The sequence below is a fragment of the Cervus elaphus genome, chromosome 33 (genome assembly GCF_910594005.1).
Source record: "Cervus elaphus chromosome 33, mCerEla1.1, whole genome shotgun sequence".
NCBI classification, from domain to species: Eukaryota; Metazoa; Chordata; class Mammalia; order Artiodactyla; family Cervidae; genus Cervus; species Cervus elaphus.
In genome coordinates this window covers 8,362,888-8,380,273 of record NC_057847.1, presented here as the reverse complement: position 1 = coordinate 8,380,273, position 17,386 = coordinate 8,362,888, and the positions used below count along the sequence as shown (strand labels likewise).

Here is a 17,386-nt window from a genome sequence, read left to right as displayed (position 1 = left end):
GCCTTTTATAGCACTTTCTAAAGAACGTGTGGTGCCTTTTTCTTTGTTGTAAGCTGCACTAGGTCTTGGTTGCCACACATGGGATCTTTAATTGTGGCGTGCAAACTCTTACTTGCAGTGTATGGGATCTAGTTCACTGGCCAGAGATGGAACCCAGGCCCCTGCATTGGGAGCAGCCACTGGATGACCAGGGAAGCCCTCTAAAGAACTCTTCAAGTGCAACTTTCTGGATGTTCGCAGCAGCTCCGGGCAGTCCTAGTGATGATACTGTTCTGCACTCTCGAGCCCGTGTCCTCCCCGAGGGACACAGGGGCCAAGCGAGCAGACAGATGCTACCCCAGCGTCAGACCGCAGGGCCAGGCTGGCTGTGTAAACTCCCTTCCAGTGATGTCCTCTTTTCACCGTTCCTCTGGTAAATTCAGTACTGCTTTCCTTGGAGCGTGTGTTTAAAAAGGAAATCCTAGATGTGTTCCAACATTACTGCCCACTTTGAGGTGGATTGATATCTACCTAGGACTTGTTTATTAAACCCACCTGCCTGAGTACTGTGACTTGACTGGAGTTTTCTTGAAGTCACTCCTGAAGCATTGTGATGGTTTTGTCTGACATTAATAGATTTTTAAAAATGATACGTGTTGGCGTATGGCTATGAAGAAAGGGGAGAATCTGTTGCTATTGCAAACCAATTATGGAGGCAACTTAAAAAGGAAATCTGAATTGTAACTGTGTTTCTATTTATGTAAAATACGGTCCTTACCTTGCAGTCTGTAGTTGATGTGCACAGACACAGCAGTGGCTCGCGGGTTGCTCTTCTGCCATCTTCCTGTCCTCCTTCAGTCCCTGCATGTGTATAGGAACTTCAGTGAGATAATGGGGCATTTAACAGAGATTGCTCTGCGCAACACTGTCTTTAGTGTTTCTATTTTAAATTTGCTAGGCTGTTAATTTATATGCAAATAAAAGACACAATAAGAGAGTTCTGTGCCTATTGTGTATACGTAACCTGAAAGTAAATGCAGGATATTGATCCCAGAGGGAAAATAAGTTAAGAGCGTCTGCGTTCAAAGATGTTTGAAAGTTCTTATTTCAGGCTGAACCGTTGTTGGTGACCCGTGAAAGTCGCTCAGTCATGTCTGACTCTGCGAACGCAGGGACTATACAGTCCGTGGAATTCTCCAGGCCCGAATACTAGAGTGGGTAGCCGTTCCCTTCTCCAGGGGGTCTCTGCAACCCAGGGATGGAACCCAGGTCTCCTGCATGCCAGGTGGATTCTTCACCAGCTGAGCCACCAGGGAAGCCTGAACACTTATCAGCAGTTAAGGATTTCACAAATGCTAGATTGGAAAGATAAAATAATAATTCTGCTACATTAAAACAGATTTTCTTAAGTTCAAATTTTTTCAATGCAGTTGTAGGGAAGAAGTCTTTCCCCCTTATGGACATATCAGTATGTTAATGCCTAAGAAGTCCTTTTTCGAAAAGTTACAAAAAAGAAAAAAGGCGGAAAATTATGCCAATAAGGCACCACATGATGATGCAAAAAGATGGATACAGACAAGGAAAGAAGGAATAAAAACTAAGCATTATGCTAATGGGAAACCATCATGCAAGTTAATTCGGGGGGAGGGGGGAACCTAATGGAAAACACTTGCTTCTATGCCATAAACCATCTTCGAATTCAGGTTTCATTGGATTTTTCACGATAAACGTTTCATCACCTATACGTTGGCTTGTCGTCTACTTTGTGCAAAAGCCTGGAGCTCCTAACTACTAGGGGGTCTCCCATCCAAGTACTAACTAACCCTGCTTAGTTTCCCAGATCAGAAGACATCTGGCCCGTTCAGGGTGGTATGATCTCATCAGAGGGAGGCGGCTGGCGCCAGGCGCCTTCAAAGCCCTGCGCTGCGCCTCCCTCTCGCTCTGACGTGCCGGTCGAGCCGGCCCGGGCCGCACCTTTCCACGGGGCGCGCGCTGCACTTGAGCCGCACGACCAACGACCGAACTCGGGCCGGCCAGGCCCGGCAGCCCGGCCGACGCCGCCCCGTCCCCGCACACCGCCGCCCTGGCAAGCAAGCCTGGCCCGGCCCGGGGGCCCGGAGGGTTGCCGGGACCACGAGCGGCCGGTCAGGCGTGCAGGCCTGGGCTGCGGGTTGGCGTGAGGGGCGCGGAGGTCTGGGCGCCCACCCACCCTGGGCCTCTCCAGGCCCGCCCCCCGCTCGGGTCCCCCACCCACCCCTCCGGATCGCTGCTCAGGCCCAAGTGGCCCCAGAGGTGTCTGGCTTGCGGGCGGGCCGGCCGCCGCCGGCGACTGGAGCGCGGCAGCCCCGCCCCTTCGCCCGACCGCGGCCCCCCCTTGTCCCCACGCCGCCCGCCAAGCACAGGACCTTCCTGAGAGAGCGGACGAGCGACAGGCAGGGGCACGGACACGGACACACACACACACACTCGCACGCACCCAGGCCAAGGGAGACAGCCGGCCGGCGCAAGCTCCTCAGCCACAGCCAGACCCACAGCGCCTGTGAGAGGCCGGGGGTCAGGAGACTCAGAGGCAGAAAGAGATGAAGGTTCAGAGACAGACTCCCAGACGGCGAGAGGGAGATGAAGACAGACACGCGCGCGGACACACACACACACACACACACACACACAGAGGTGGAGACAGACAGAGGGAGACAGACCGACTGACAGAAGGCAAACGGGAGACAGACACGGGAGAGAGGATGGCATCCGATCCGAGACAGACACACTGGCACAACCGTGACCACCCCAGAGAGAGGCCCTGCGGAAGAAGCCGCTTCCCCAAGGGAGGGGGCGTTCCCTTGGGGCGGCCCAGGCTGGACGCGGTGCCCTGGGGCTGGCAGTCCCCCGTGGGGTCCCCAAGACTTCCTCGCAGCTGAAGTCTCAAAGGTCCCCTTCAGCTTGGCTCCCTAAGGCAAGACCCAGCCCCCGCCCCCAGACCAGAGGGTGAGTGTGTGAGAGTGTGTGTGTGAGGGTGTCGGTGGGCGAGGCTGTGGTCAGGCCGACTGGGGGCCGGGTGCATACCCACGATGGACGGGGGAGGGTGTGGAGGCGTGGGGGTGGGGCTGGGGGTGGGGAATCTGTGTGGTCCTCTTGCTGTCTCTCTCTCCCTCTTTCTTCTTCTTCTTTTTTTTTTAAAAGGTAAGATGCTTTTATTGAAATATTGGGAATATTCTCTGTACAGCAGCAGTCTCACTGAGAGGCAGTTTTGCCTCCCAAGTAACATTTGACAATGGTTGAAGACATTCTTGATTGTTAAATCTTGGGGAGGGGTGTTATGAGTATCTCATGGGTAAAAGACACAAATGAAAAATACTTCGGTTCAATTCTAAACACAGAGAATGTGCCAAATTCTCAAGAAACATTGTTCATACACTTAATTGACTTAATTTCCAAGGTCCTTATGCCTAGAGTAAGTAATCCAGAAACCACACCGTTTCTCGCCTGGCTTTACGCGGGACACGTGGGAGAACAAAAAGTAAGGTTTCACTCCATTCAATGACCTTAGTTTTCTCAGATGCAGTTTTCATAAGCTCACAAACTCCCGACCCACTCACCCTCCCCTGGGGTTGCAAATCTCTCCTTGGAGAAGCCAAAACAAAGAAAGCCCAATCCCGCACGGTGATCAGCGAAGTGCTGAGGAAACCGTCCCTCGGGGTTTCAAGGCGCTGCTCCCGCAGAGGGCCTGCCCACCTAATCACTGCCGGGCAAATGAAGGAGTCCAACCTGCTCGAGAAACGCTCACTCAAGGGAGGCTTTGACCGCCAGAGCCCCGGGCCCAGACCCCACAGAGAGCAATCCCTCCTCAGAGCCTCAAGGGCCAGGCCTCGGGGCCCGCTCCCCCAGGGCAGAAGGTGCGCGCTAGGGCGCGAGACTGGGGCGCCGAGAGGGCCTGGGACGCCCCGCGCACCCGCCCACCCGCCCTCCCAGAGTGGAGGAGGAGCCCGCCGGTCTCCGGCCTCCACCACCCCGGCCCCCGACTTACCGCGGTGCGCTGGGGGAGGGGAAGTGTCAGGAGTGAGGGGCTAGGCCGCACCACCACCCGCCGCTCAGAGAGCAGCGCGCGGCCGCCACGAAACCGTCGCCGCCGCCGTCTCCAGCACCGATACCGACCGCCGCCGCTCCGGGCGCAGCGCGTAGGGGGCCCGACTGCGTCGCACGCCGCCCGCCCGCCGTCAGAGGCTCGCTGCGCGCGCTCCGCCCTCGCTGTCTGTGCATTGGCAGACGCCGCCGCCACTCTACCTACATCCGCCCTGTTCTTCACTGGACCACGGGGCTTTTGAAACCGAACGTGAGGGTTGTGAGGGTGGTCTCTGCCAGACTAGGACTCTCTCCCCTCTTTCTGAGTCTCCCTTCCCTGTGCTTTGCAGCTCTTCACCTGTCCTGGGCGGGGTGTGTCTCTGTGTGTGTCTTTGTGTGTCTGTGTGTGTGTCTGTGTGTGTGTGTGTGTGTGTGTGTGTGTGTGTGCGCGCGCGCGAACGGTCGCCTGGGAGTACCAGGCTGGGGCTCGGGCTGGGGCAGCCCCCGGGATTGCCTGAGGCATGCCAAGGGAGCCCCAGATGGAGACCCGACTGTCATCTGGTTTCCTGGAAGCCAAATCCGGAGGCAACCCAGGCCTGCGGCGGGAGTCGGGGCCCCGGCCACCCACCGGGGGAGGGGCTGGGGCTGCGGGGACCCAAGAGTTGGGCTGCTGCTGTCTTCGAGGGCCGCCGGCAGGCCGGCTGGCCGGCCGGCTGGAAGGCAGGCGACGGCTCTGAGCGCGCCGGGTGCGAGGGGCCAGGGGCAGGTGGGGCGAGGGGCCAGGGGCAGGTGGGGCTCGGGGCGGCCAACCGCGCCGGGGGAGCCAGGGCTAAAGGACAGGGGAGGCAGGAAGCCTACAGCACCCGGTATTCCCAGGCGGTCTCCCACCCAAGTACTAACCAGGCCAGACCCTGCTTCGCTTCCCAGATCAGACAAGATCTGGCGCGTTCAGGGTGGTATGGCCCTAGACGGAGGTGGCTGCAGCCAGGCGCCTTAAGAACCTTAAGAACCCTGCGTTGCGCCTCCCTTTTGGTCTGACTTGCCTGCCGGTCAGGCCAGCCGGCCACACCTCTCCAAGGGCCGCGGGCTGCACTTGAGCCGCACGACCTGCGACCGGACTCCGGTCGGCCAGGGCCGGCAGCCCGGCGGCCGCCCGACGCCGCCCGGCCTCCGCACACCGCCAAGCCCGGCCAGAACCCGCCTGGCCCGGCCCGGGGCCCCGGAGGGCTTCCTGGACCCCGAGTGGCCGGCTGGCCGTGCATGCCTGGGCCTGGGGTTGGGGTGAGGGGCGCGGAGGTCTCGGCGCCCTCCCGCCCTGGGCCTCTCCAGGCCCGCCCCCTGTCGGCGCCCGCGCCCACCCCCACCCCCCGCCCCACTCGCCTTCCAGGCTCAGGGCCACGTGGCCCCGGAGGTGTCTGATTCGGGCCCGCCGCGGACCGCGGCCCTCGGTCCTCTGAGCCTCCCGCGGGCGTAGGCGTAGCGCAGCCGGGGCCCTGAGTGCCCATCCTGCCCGGCACCTGCCCAGGGCCCAAACCCACCGCGAGCCACCTGCGCGGTCCACCCCAGTGCCTCAGCCCCACCCCTTCGCCCCACCGCGGCCCCCCTTGTCCCCACGCCGCCCGCCAAGCACGGGACCTTCCTGAGGGCCTTCACACTCTTCCTTAAAGAGTTCTACGTGAATTGAAGACAGGATCTACTGGATTGTCACCAACTGCTAAAACAGACAGACAACAGTTACTTTGATCCTTCTTGCCTTACTGTGAGCTGTGATGGTAGGGAACCTCATGGCTGCTGCACTCAACGCTTTCATTCATTCTCTTGTTTCAAAACAGGGATTCATTGAGCTGCATGGGAGATGAATTCTGTCATTAGAAACGTTGCCACCAGGCTTAAGAAATATATTTATAACTCATTTCTTTCAGGAAACAGGTTTCAAGATCTCCATCAGAAGTCTTTTATTAAGATAAATCACAGCTTTGTCAGTTTCTCCAGAAGTACTCTTATTTTTCACTCCCAAGGAGAAGCGCACTAATAGAACTAAATGAACCTAGTAGGTTATTTTCTCTCTAATGGCACCTGTCTTTATTCATAGGAGTCCGGTCTACGTATTTCCTGGGCTTCCCTGGTGGCTCAGGTGGTGAAGAATCTGTCTGCAATGCAGGAGCCCTGGGTTCCACGGCTGGGTTGAGACGATCGCCTAGAGAAGGGAATGACGACCTCTTCCAGTATTCTTGCCTAGAGAATTCCACGGACAGGGGAACTTGGAAGGCTACATAGTCCATGGAGTCACAAAGACTCGGACACAACGGAGCAACTAATACACGTATTTCTTACTATTTGCTTCGTAGAAGCAATCGTTCATAGCCTTTTATAGCACTTTCTAAAGAACGTGTGGTGCCTTTTTCTTTGTTGTAAGCTGCACTAGGTCTTGGTTGCCACACATGGGATCTTTAATTGTGGCGTGCAAACTCTTACTTGCAGTGTATGGGATCTAGTTCACTGGCCAGAGATGGAACCCAGGCCCCTGCATTGGGAGCAGCCACTGGATGACCAGGGAAGCCCTCTAAAGAACTCTTCAAGTGCAACTTTCCGGATGTTCGCAGCAGCTCCGGGCAGTCCTAGTGATGATACTGTTCTGCACTCTCGAGCCCGTGTCCTCCCCGAGGGACACAGGGGCCAAGCGAGCAGACAGATGCTACCCCAGCGTCAGACCGCAGGGCCAGGCTGGCTGTGTAAACTCCCTTCCAGTGATGTCCTCTTTTCACCGTTCCTCTGGTAAATTCAGTACTGCTTTCCTTGGAGCGTGTGTTTAAAAAGGAAATCCTAGATGTGTTCCAACATTACTGCCCACTTTGAGGTGGATTGATATCTACCTAGGACTTGTTTATTAAACCCACCTGCCTGAGTACTGTGACTTGACTGGAGTTTTCTTGAAGTCACTCCTGAAGCATTGTGATGGTTTTGTCTGACATTAATAGATTTTTAAAAATGATACGTGTTGGCGTATGGCTATGAAGAAAGGGGAGAATCTGTTGCTATTGCAAACCAATTATGGAGGCAACTTAAAAAGGAAATCTGAATTGTAACTGTGTTTCTATTTATGTAAAATACGGTCCTTACCTTGCAGTCTGTAGTTGATGTGCACAGACACAGCAGTGGCTCGCGGGTTGCTCTTCTGCCATCTTCCTGTCCTCCTTCAGTCCCTGCATGTGTATAGGAACTTCAGTGAGATAATGGGGCATTTAACAGAGATTGCTCTGCGCAACACTGTCTTTAGTGTTTCTATTTTAAATTTGCTAGGCTGTTAATTTATATGCAAATAAAAGACACAATAAGAGAGTTCTGTGCCTATTGTGTATACGTAACCTGAAAGTAAATGCAGGATATTGATCCCAGAGGGAAAATAAGTTAAGAGCGTCTGCGTTCAAAGATGTTTGAAAGTTCTTATTTCAGGCTGAACCGTTGTTGGTGACCCGTGAAAGTCGCTCAGTCATGTCTGACTCTGCGAACGCAGGGACTATACAGTCCGTGGAATTCTCCAGGCCCGAATACTAGAGTGGGTAGCCGTTCCCTTCTCCAGGGGGTCTCTGCAACCCAGGGATGGAACCCAGGTCTCCTGCATGCCAGGTGGATTCTTCACCAGCTGAGCCACCAGGGAAGCCTGAACACTTATCAGCAGTTAAGGATTTCACAAATGCTAGATTGGAAAGATAAAATAATAATTCTGCTACATTAAAACAGATTTTCTTAAGTTCAAATTTTTTCAATGCAGTTGTAGGGAAGAAGTCTTTCCCCCTTATGGACATATCAGTATGTTAATGCCTAAGAAGTCCTTTTTCGAAAAGTTACAAAAAAGAAAAAAGGCGGAAAATTATGCCAATAAGGCACCACATGATGATGCAAAAAGATGGATACAGACAAGGAAAGAAGGAATAAAAACTAAGCATTATGCTAATGGGAAACCATCATGCAAGTTAATTCGGGGGGAGGGGGGAACCTAATGGAAAACACTTGCTTCTATGCCATAAACCATCTTCGAATTCAGGTTTCATTGGATTTTTCACGATAAACGTTTCATCACCTATACGTTGGCTTGTCGTCTACTTTGTGCAAAAGCCTGGAGCTCCTAACTACTAGGGGGTCTCCCATCCAAGTACTAACTAACCCTGCTTAGTTTCCCAGATCAGAAGACATCTGGCCCGTTCAGGGTGGTATGATCTCATCAGAGGGAGGCGGCTGGCGCCAGGCGCCTTCAAAGCCCTGCGCTGCGCCTCCCTCTCGCTCTGACGTGCCGGTCGAGCCGGCCCGGGCCGCACCTTTCCACGGGGCGCGCGCTGCACTTGAGCCGCACGACCAACGACCGAACTCGGGCCGGCCAGGCCCGGCAGCCCGGCCGACGCCGCCCCGTCCCCGCACACCGCCGCCCTGGCAAGCAAGCCTGGCCCGGCCCGGGGGCCCGGAGGGTTGCCGGGACCACGAGCGGCCGGTCAGGCGTGCAGGCCTGGGCTGCGGGTTGGCGTGAGGGGCGCGGAGGTCTGGGCGCCCACCCACCCTGGGCCTCTCCAGGCCCGCCCCCCGCTCGGGTCCCCCACCCACCCCTCCGGATCGCTGCTCAGGCCCAAGTGGCCCCAGAGGTGTCTGGCTTGCGGGCGGGCCGGCCGCCGCCGGCGACTGGAGCGCGGCAGCCCCGCCCCTTCGCCCGACCGCGGCCCCCCCTTGTCCCCACGCCGCCCGCCAAGCACAGGACCTTCCTGAGAGAGCGGACGAGCGACAGGCAGGGGCACGGACACGGACACACACACACACACTCGCACGCACCCAGGCCAAGGGAGACAGCCGGCCGGCGCAAGCTCCTCAGCCACAGCCAGACCCACAGCGCCTGTGAGAGGCCGGGGGTCAGGAGACTCAGAGGCAGAAAGAGATGAAGGTTCAGAGACAGACTCCCAGACGGCGAGAGGGAGATGAAGACAGACACGCGCGCGGACACACACACACACACACACACACACACAGAGGTGGAGACAGACAGAGGGAGACAGACCGACTGACAGAAGGCAAACGGGAGACAGACACGGGAGAGAGGATGGCATCCGATCCGAGACAGACACACTGGCACAACCGTGACCACCCCAGAGAGAGGCCCTGCGGAAGAAGCCGCTTCCCCAAGGGAGGGGGCGTTCCCTTGGGGCGGCCCAGGCTGGACGCGGTGCCCTGGGGCTGGCAGTCCCCCGTGGGGTCCCCAAGACTTCCTCGCAGCTGAAGTCTCAAAGGTCCCCTTCAGCTTGGCTCCCTAAGGCAAGACCCAGCCCCCGCCCCCAGACCAGAGGGTGAGTGTGTGAGAGTGTGTGTGTGAGGGTGTCGGTGGGCGAGGCTGTGGTCAGGCCGACTGGGGGCCGGGTGCATACCCACGATGGACGGGGGAGGGTGTGGAGGCGTGGGGGTGGGGCTGGGGGTGGGGAATCTGTGTGGTCCTCTTGCTGTCTCTCTCTCCCTCTTTCTTCTTCTTCTTTTTTTTTTAAAAGGTAAGATGCTTTTATTGAAATATTGGGAATATTCTCTGTACAGCAGCAGTCTCACTGAGAGGCAGTTTTGCCTCCCAAGTAACATTTGACAATGGTTGAAGACATTCTTGATTGTTAAATCTTGGGGAGGGGTGGTATGAGTATCTCATGGGTAAAAGACACAAATGAAAAATACTTCGGTTCAATTCTAAACACAGAGAATGTGCCAAATTCTCAAGAAACATTGTTCATACACTTAATTGACTTAATTTCCAAGGTCCTTATGCCTAGAGTAAGTAATCCAGAAACCACACCGTTTCTCGCCTGGCTTTACGCGGGACACGTGGGAGAACAAAAAGTAAGGTTTCACTCCATTCAATGACCTTAGTTTTCTCAGATGCAGTTTTCATAAGCTCACAAACTCCCGACCCACTCACCCTCCCCTGGGGTTGCAAATCTCTCCTTGGAGAAGCCAAAACAAAGAAAGCCCAATCCCGCACGGTGATCAGCGAAGTGCTGAGGAAACCCTCCCTCGGGGTTTCAAGGCGCTGCTCCCGCAGAGGGCCTGCCCACCTAATCACTGCCGGGCAAATGAAGGAGTCCAACCTGCTCGAGAAACGCTCACTCAAGGGAGGCTTTGACCGCCAGAGCCCCGGGCCCAGACCCCACAGAGAGCAATCCCTCCTCAGAGCCTCAAGGGCCAGGCCTCGGGGCCCGCTCCCCCAGGGCAGAAGGTGCGCGCTAGGGCGCGAGACTGGGGCGCCGAGAGGGCCTGGGACGCCCCGCGCACCCGCCCCCCCGCCCTCCCAGAGTGGAGGAGGAGCCCGCCGGTCTCCGGCCTCCACCACCCCGGCCCCCGACTTACCGCGGTGCGCTGGGGGAGGGGAAGTGTCAGGAGTGAGGGGCTAGGCCGCACCACCACCCGCCGCTCAGAGAGCAGCGCGCGGCCGCCACGAAACCGTCGCCGCCGCCGTCTCCAGCACCGATACCGACCGCCGCTCCGGGCGCAGCGCGTAGGGGGCCCGACTGCGTCGCACGCCGCCCGCCCGCCGTCAGAGGCTCGCTGCGCGCGCTCCGCCCTCGCTGTCTGTGCATTGGCTGACGCCGCCGCCACTCTACCTACATCCGCCCTGTTCTTCACTGGACCACGGGGCTTTTGAAACCGAACGTGAGGGTTGTGAGGGTGGTCTCTGCCAGACTAGGACTCTCTCCCCTCTTTCTGAGTCTCCCTTCCCTGTGCTTTGCAGCTCTTCACCTGTCCTGGGCGGGGTGTGTCTCTGTGTGTGTCTTTGTGTGTCTGTGTGTGTGTCTGTGTGTGTGTGTGTGTGTGTGTGTGTGTGTGCGCGCGCGCGAACGGTCGCCTGGGAGTACCAGGCTGGGGCTCGGGCTGGGGCAGCCCCCGGGATTGCCTGAGGCATGCCAAGGGAGCCCCAGATGGAGACCCGACTGTCATCTGGTTTCCTGGAAGCCAAATCCGGAGGCAACCCAGGCCTGCGGCGGGAGTCGGGGCCCCGGCCACCCACCGGGGGAGGGGCTGGGGCTGCGGGGACCCAAGAGTTGGGCTGCTGCTGTCTTCGAGGGCCGCCGGCAGGCCGGCTGGCCGGCCGGCTGGAAGGCAGGCGACGGCTCTGAGCGCGCCGGGTGCGAGGGGCCAGGGGCAGGTGGGGCGAGGGGCCAGGGGCAGGTGGGGCTCGGGGCGGCCAACCGCGCCGGGGGAGCCAGGGCTAAAGGACAGGGGAGGCAGGAAGCCTACAGCACCCGGTATTCCCAGGCGGTCTCCCACCCAAGTACTAACCAGGCCAGACCCTGCTTCGCTTCCCAGATCAGACAAGATCTGGCGCGTTCAGGGTGGTATGGCCCTAGACGGAGGTGGCTGCAGCCAGGCGCCTTAAGAACCTTAAGAACCCTGCGTTGCGCCTCCCTTTTGGTCTGACTTGCCTGCCGGTCAGGCCAGCCGGCCACACCTCTCCAAGGGCCGCGGGCTGCACTTGAGCCGCACGACCTGCGACCGGACTCCGGTCGGCCAGGGCCGGCAGCCCGGCGGCCGCCCGACGCCGCCCGGCCTCCGCACACCGCCAAGCCCGGCCAGAACCCGCCTGGCCCGGCCCGGGGCCCCGGAGGGCTTCCTGGACCCCGAGTGGCCGGCTGGCCGTGCATGCCTGGGCCTGGGGTTGGGGTGAGGGGCGCGGAGGTCTCGGCGCCCTCCCGCCCTGGGCCTCTCCAGGCCCGCCCCCTGTCGGCGCCCGCGCCCACCCCCACCCCCCGCCCCACTCGCCTTCCAGGCTCAGGGCCACGTGGCCCCGGAGGTGTCTGATTCGGGCCCGCCGCGGACCGCGGCCCTCGGTCCTCTGAGCCTCCCGCGGGCGTAGGCGTAGCGCAGCCGGGGCCCTGAGTGCCCATCCTGCCCGGCACCTGCCCAGGGCCCAAACCCACCGCGAGCCACCTGCGCGGTCCACCCCAGTGCCTCAGCCCCACCCCTTCGCCCCACCGCGGCCCCCCTTGTCCCCACGCCGCCCGCCAAGCACGGGACCTTCCTGAGGGCCTTCACACTCTTCCTTAAAGAGTTCTACGTGAATTGAAGACAGGATCTACTGGATTGTCACCAACTGCTAAAACAGACAGACAACAGTTACTTTGATCCTTCTTGCCTTACTGTGAGCTGTGATGGTAGGGAACCTCATGGCTGCTGCACTCAACGCTTTCATTCATTCTCTTGTTTCAAAACAGGGATTCATTGAGCTGCATGGGAGATGAATTCTGTCATTAGAAACGTTGCCACCAGGCTTAAGAAATATATTTATAACTCATTTCTTTCAGGAAACAGGTTTCAAGATCTCCATCAGAAGTCTTTTATTAAGATAAATCACAGCTTTGTCAGTTTCTCCAGAAGTACTCTTATTTTTCACTCCCAAGGAGAAGCGCACTAATAGAACTAAATGAACCTAGTAGGTTATTTTCTCTCTAATGGCACCTGTCTTTATTCATAGGAGTCCGGTCTACGTATTTCCTGGGCTTCCCTGGTGGCTCAGGTGGTGAAGAATCTGTCTGCAATGCAGGAGCCCTGGGTTCCACGGCTGGGTTGAGACGATCGCCTGGAGAAGGGAATGACGACCTCTTCCAGTATTCTTGCCTAGAGAATTCCACGGACAGGGGAACTTGGAAGGCTACATAGTCCATGGAGTCACAAAGACTCGGACACAACGGAGCAACTAATACACGTATTTTTTACTATTTGCTTCGTAGAAGCAATCGTTCATAGCCTTTTATAGCACTTTCTAAAGAACGTGTGGTGCCTTTTTCTTTGTTGTAAGCTGCACTAGGTCTTGGTTGCCACACATGGGATCTTTAATTGTGGCGTGCAAACTCTTACTTGCAGTGTATGGGATCTAGTTCACTGGCCAGAGATGGAACCCAGGCCCCTGCATTGGGAGCAGCCACTGGATGACCAGGGAAGCCCTCTAAAGAACTCTTCAAGTGCAACTTTCTGGATGTTCGCAGCAGCTCCGGGCAGTCCTGGTGATGACACTGCTCTGCACTCTCGAGCCCGTGTCCTCCCCGAGGGACACAGGGGCCAAGCGAGCAGACAGATGCTACCCCAGCGTCAGACCGCAGGGCCAGACTGGCTGTGTGAACTCCCGTCCAGTGATGTCCTCTTTTTACCGTTCCTCTGGTAAATTCAGTACTGCTTTCCTTGGAGCGTGTGTTTAAAAAGGAAATCCTAGATGTGTTCCAACATTACTGCCCACTTTGAGGTGGATTGATATCTACCTAGGACTTGTTTATTAAACCCACCTGCCTGAGTACTGTGACTTGACTGGAGTTTTCTTGAAGTCACTCCTGAAGCATTGTGATGGTTTTGTCTGACATTAATAGATTTTTAAAAATGATACGTGTTGGCGTATGGCTATGAAGAAAGGGGAGAATCTGTTGCTATTGCAAACCAATTATGGAGGCAACTTAAAAAGGAAATCGGAATTGTAACTGTGTTTCTATTTATGTAAAATACGGTCCTTACCTTGCAGTCTGTAGTTGATGTGCACAGACACAGCAGTGGCTCGCGGGTTGCTCTTCTGCCATCTTCCTGTCCTCCTTCAGTCCCTGCATGTGTATAGGAACTTCAGTGAGATAATGGGGCATTTAACAGAGATTGCTCTGCGCAACACTGTCTTTAGTGTTTCTATTTTAAATTTGCTAGGCTGTTAATTTATATGCAAATAAAAGACACAATAAGAGAGTTCTGTGCCTATTGTGTATACGTAACCTGAAAGTAAATGCAGGATATTGATCCCAGAGGGAAAATAAGTTAAGAGCGTCTGCGTTCAAAGATGTTTGAAAGTTCTTATTTCAGGCTGAACCGTTGTTGGTGACCCGTGAAAGTCGCTCAGTCATGTCTGACTCTGCGAACGCAGGGACTATACAGTCCGTGGAATTCTCCAGGCCCGAATACTAGAGTGGGTAGCCGTTCCCTTCTCCAGGGGGTCTCTGCAACCCAGGGATGGAACCCAGGTCTCCTGCATGCCAGGTGGATTCTTCACCAGCTGAGCCACCAGGGAAGCCTGAACACTTATCAGCAGTTAAGGATTTCACAAATGCTAGATTGGAAAGATAAAATAATAATTCTGCTACATTAAAACAGATTTTCTTAAGTTCAAATTTTTTCAATGCAGTTGTAGGGAAGAAGTCTTTCCCCCTTATGGACATATCAGTATGTTAATGCCTAAGAAGTCCTTTTTCGAAAAGTTACAAAAAAGAAAAAAGGCGGAAAATTATGCCAATAAGGCACCACATGATGATGCAAAAAGATGGATACAGACAAGGAAAGAAGGAATAAAAACTAAGCATTATGCTAATGGGAAACCATCATGCAACTTAATTCGGGGGGAGGGGGGAACCTAATGGAAAACACTTGCTTCTATGCCATAAACCATCTTCGAATTCAGGTTTCATTGGATTTTTCACGATAAACGTTTCATCACCTATACGTTGGCTTGTCGTCTACTTTGTGCAAAAGCCTGGAGCTCCTAACTACTAGGGGGTCTCCCATCCAAGTACTAACTAACCCTGCTTAGTTTCCCAGATCAGAAGACATCTGGCCCGTTCAGGGTGGTATGATCTCATCAGAGGGAGGCGGCTGGCGCCAGGCGCCTTCAAAGCCCTGCGCTGCGCCTCCCTCTCGCTCTGACGTGCCGGTCGAGCCGGCCCGGGCCGCACCTTTCCACGGGGCGCGCGCTGCACTTGAGCCGCACGACCAGCGACCGAACTCGGGCCGGCCAGGCCCGGCAGCCCGGCCGACGCCGCCCCGTCCCCGCACACCGCCGCCCTGGCAAGCAAGCCTGGCCCGGCCCGGGGGCCCGGAGGGTTGCCGGGACCACGAGCGGCCGGTCAGGCGTGCAGGCCTGGGCTGCGGGTTGGCGTGAGGGGCGCGGAGGTCTGGGCGCCCACCCACCCTGGGCCTCTCCAGGCCCGCCCCCCGCTCGGGTCCCCCACCCACCCCTCCGGATCGCTGCTCAGGCCCAAGTGGCCCCAGAGGTGTCTGGCTTGCGGGCGGGCCGGCCGCCGCCGGCGACTGGAGCGCGGCAGCCCCGCCCCTTCGCCCGACCGCGGCCCCCTCTTGTCCCCACGCCGCCCGCCAAGCACAGGACCTTCCTGAGAGAGCGGACGAGCGACAGGCAGGGGCACGGACACGGACACACACACACACACTCGCACGCACCCAGGCCAAGGGAGACAGCCGGCCGGCGCAAGCTCCTCAGCCACAGCCAGACCCACAGCGCCTGTGAGAGGCCGGGGGTCAGGAGACTCAGAGGCAGAAAGAGATGAAGGTTCAGAGACAGACTCCCAGACGGCCAGAGGGAGATGAAGACAGACACGCGCGCGGACACACACACACACACACACACACACACAGAGGTGGAGACAGACAGAGGGAGACAGACCGACTGACAGAAGGCAAACGGGAGACAGACACGGGAGAGAGGATGGCATCCGATCCGAGACAGACACACTGGCACAACCGTGACCACCCCAGAGAGAGGCCCTGCGGAAGAAGCCGCTTCCCCAAGGGAGGGGGCGTTCCCTTGGGGCGGCCCAGGCTGGACGCGGTGCCCTGGGGCTGGCAGTCCCCCGTGGGGTCCCCAAGACTTCCTCGCAGCTGAAGTCTCAAAGGTCCCCTTCAGCTTGGCTCCCTAAGGCAAGACCCAGCCCCCGCCCCCAGACCAGAGGGTGAGTGTGTGAGAGTGTGTGTGTGAGGGTGTCGGTGGGCGAGGCTGTGGTCAGGCCGACTGGGGGCCGGGTGCATACCCACGATGGACGGGGGAGGGTGTGGAGGCGTGGGGGTGGGGCTGGGGGTGGGGAATCTGTGTGGTCCTCTTGCTGTCTCTCTCTCCCTCTTTCTTCTTCTTCTTTTTTTTTTAAAAGGTAAGATGCTTTTATTGAAATATTGGGAATATTCTCTGTACAGCAGCAGTCTCACTGAGAGGCAGTTTTGCCTCCCAAGTAACATTTGACAATGGTTGAAGACATTCTTGATTGTTAAATCTTGGGGAGGGGTGTTATGAGTATCTCATGGGTAAAAGACACAAATGAAAAATACTTCGGTTCAATTCTAAACACAGAGAATGTGCCAAATTCTCAAGAAACATTGTTCATACACTTAATTGACTTAATTTCCAAGGTCCTTATGCCTAGAGTAAGTAATCCAGAAACCACACCGTTTCTCGCCTGGCTTTACGCGGGACACGTGGGAGAACAAAAAGTAAGGTTTCACTCCATTCAATGACCTTAGTTTTCTCAGATGCAGTTTTCATAAGCTCACAAACTCCCGACCCACTCACCCTCCCCTGGGGTTGCAAATCTCTCCTTGGAGAAGCCAAAACAAAGAAAGCCCAATCCCGCACGGTGATCAGCGAAGTGCTGAGGAAACCCTCCCTCGGGGTTTCAAGGCGCTGCTCCCGCAGAGGGCCTGCCCACCTAATCACTGCCGGGCAAATGAAGGAGTCCAACCTGCTCGAGAAACGCTCACTCAAGGGAGGCTTTGACCGCCAGAGCCCCGGGCCCAGACCCCACAGAGAGCAATCCCTCCTCAGAGCCTCAAGGGCCAGGCCTCGGGGCCCGCTCCCCCAGGGCAGAAGGTGCGCGCTAGGGCGCGAGACTGGGGCGCCGAGAGGGCCTGGGACGCCCCGCGCACCCGCCCACCCGCCCTCCCAGAGTGGAGGAGGAGCCCGCCGGTCTCCGGCCTCCACCACCCCGGCCCCCGACTTACCGCGGTGCGCTGGGGGAGGGGAAGTGTCAGGAGTGAGGGGCTAGGCCGCACCACCACCCGCCGCTCAGAGAGCAGCGCGCGGCCGCCACGAAACCGTCGCCGCCGCCGTCTCCAGCACCGATACCGACCGCCGCTCCGGGCGCAGCGCGTAGGGGGCCCGACTGCGTCGCACGCCGCCCGCCCGCCTTCAGAGGCTCGCTGCGCGCGCTCCGCCCTCGCTGTCTGTGCATTGGCTGACGCCGCCGCCACTCTACCTACATCCGCCCTGTTCTTCACTGGACCACGGGGCTTTTGAAACCGAACGTGAGGGTTGTGAGGGTGGTCTCTGCCAGACTAGGACTCTCTCCCCTCTTTCTGAGTCTCCCTTCCCTGTGCTTTGCAGCTCTTCACCTGTCCTGGGCGGGGTGTGTCTCTGTGTGTGTCTTTGTGTGTCTGTGTGTGTGTCTGTGTGTGTGTGTGTGTGTGTGTGTGTGTGCGCGCGCGCGAACGGTCGCCTGGGAGTACCAAGCTGGGGCTCGGGCTGGGGCAGCCCCCGGGATTGCCTGAGGCATGCCAAGGGAGCCCCAGATGGAGACCCGACTGTCAT

At 57.4% G+C, this 17,386-nt stretch overlaps 2 pseudogenes; both read right to left on the bottom strand.

Annotated features, from left to right (window-relative positions):
- Window positions 1–4,889: 4,889 nt before the first annotated feature.
- LOC122688754 lies at window positions 4,890–5,008 on the bottom strand (annotated as a pseudogene).
- A 6,277-nt stretch (window positions 5,009–11,285) lies between these two features.
- LOC122688752 lies at window positions 11,286–11,404 on the bottom strand (annotated as a pseudogene).
- Window positions 11,405–17,386: the final 5,982 nt, after the last annotated feature.